The sequence below is a fragment of the Meleagris gallopavo genome, chromosome 1 (genome assembly GCF_000146605.3).
Source record: "Meleagris gallopavo isolate NT-WF06-2002-E0010 breed Aviagen turkey brand Nicholas breeding stock chromosome 1, Turkey_5.1, whole genome shotgun sequence".
Lineage (NCBI taxonomy): Eukaryota > Metazoa > Chordata > Aves > Galliformes > Phasianidae > Meleagris > Meleagris gallopavo.
Window position 1 is genome coordinate 154,696,007 of NC_015011.2, and position 1,969 is coordinate 154,697,975.

Below are 1,969 nucleotides of genomic sequence, written 5' to 3' on the forward strand. Positions count from 1 at the left end.
TAATAAAGGAAAGGCTTTATAGTGGTTCCCAGCAATGGAACAAGGAGCCATAGGCACAGACTGGAAGACAGAAAGTTCCATATGAACAAAAGTGTGACTGAGTATAGTATAGGGAACTTGCTTTATGAGGGCAGTTAGACTAGATCAGTTGAATTCAATCTATTGACTTCCCTCGGCCGCATTGGGTTAAGAAGCATTATCTAGGACAGCATCTATGAAGGTTGATCCAAAAGCAATGTCTCCTATTTACATCCATGGAAACTATGACAAAGAGCATAACAACACTATTTGATAAAGCAAATTCTCAGCTACAAAACACTGTTTTTCAACACAGCTACCACCATTACCTATGCATTTTCACCAGTGATGAACAAGAAGCTGCATGCCACACTTGTAAGAACCTCCACCAGCAGAGCTGACCTACTGTTGCTGTTGCCGATGCTGAAATGCATCACTCAGCAGCTCACCGTGCTAACATCAGCTGTTTGGTTTTCATCAACACAAACATCAATGAATGTCAATGGGTGCATTTTTTTTCTGCATAAAAGAATTAAATGACACATATTTGCTTCATATGCACTTCCACATGAGATGGCATTTTGTTAGACTGCCCCTCTGCTTCCATCTGATGCATGGCAACTAAGTATAATGGAATACTGGTGGGAAGGTTCAACTTCTAACGCCGTATCACCAACAACTGCCTACAAAACTGTGGGCCTAGTAATAAAATTGGAGGTATTACTTTCAGATAAGCACTTTAATTTTACTTTGCTTCAAGTTTTCAAAGTCTTTGTGGATTAGTCATTTAGTTTTGTTTGTACTGCTACATAAAGAAAACCAGAGATAAATCTTTGGATGTAAGGAGAAGTTATAGATGAACTTGTATCCAAGTTGCTTAAATACAGATTGTTCTATGGCTGATTCGTGTTAGAAGGAGAACTTAACCAAATTTCAAAACCAAACTTTAATACTGGATTCTTAATCATTCACCCAAATTGCTTAACTAAAATGCTTCATAACCCTCTTTTAAGTAGCAGTATAGATCAAGGTATACTAAGTGCATATCCTTATATGTGAATACATAAACATTAGAAGAATATAGAAAGCATATTCAAAAATATGTATTTATAGCTAACCAGGATTTCCCATCCACATTAAAACACATATTTCTGGAATTCTTTCCAAAGAATGTGATTTGCCTTCTGGAGATTTCTATCTGTTTCATAAACTAGATGAGGTGATTTTAATTATACATGTGTGTTACCTAAAACTAGATGACATAATTTAGGTCAACAAATAAAACTAGAGGCATGAATCATCATTCATATACACTGCATCTATACAACTAGAATGAACCTTGTCTTTATCTACATTTTCATTTTAATAATTTTCCTTGAGATCTATATTTTAAGTTACTTATCCTTGTTTTGTGAAAATTATCACTCTTCAATGTCATGGTTTGGCTTTAATGAACTTGCAGTAGAGTGCTTTGTCTTTCATCTAGCTTAAGGAATTTTAGCAGCTCAGAAGGTTTATTTCTTTGTAAAACATAGCACATGCTATGGTTTTATATAAATGACTGCTAGCAATAATGGTATATTTTTTTTAATTATTATTATTGTTTTTAATTTTTATTTTTAGGGCTAATATATACCAGTGGTGAAACTCAAACCCAGTTCCTTAGTGAAGCTCGAGTAACAGGATTTTGTATGAAGCACAAAAACAAAATGAGAGCATATAAAAATATCAGATCTTATTAGTAGATATTTCACATATTTTGAATTTTATTGAGAATAAGTCAAAACAGTAATACATTCATTCTTACTGCCAAATCCTATTTTGTGAGTAGGGTGAGGATTCCTAGGAAATTAGGTAGTTTATTCTTAGTATAGCACTAGAGCTTCAGCAAGAACTATTGTGCTTGGTTGTCCCTTCAGTCTTGAAAGTTCATTGATGTGAACACAGATGA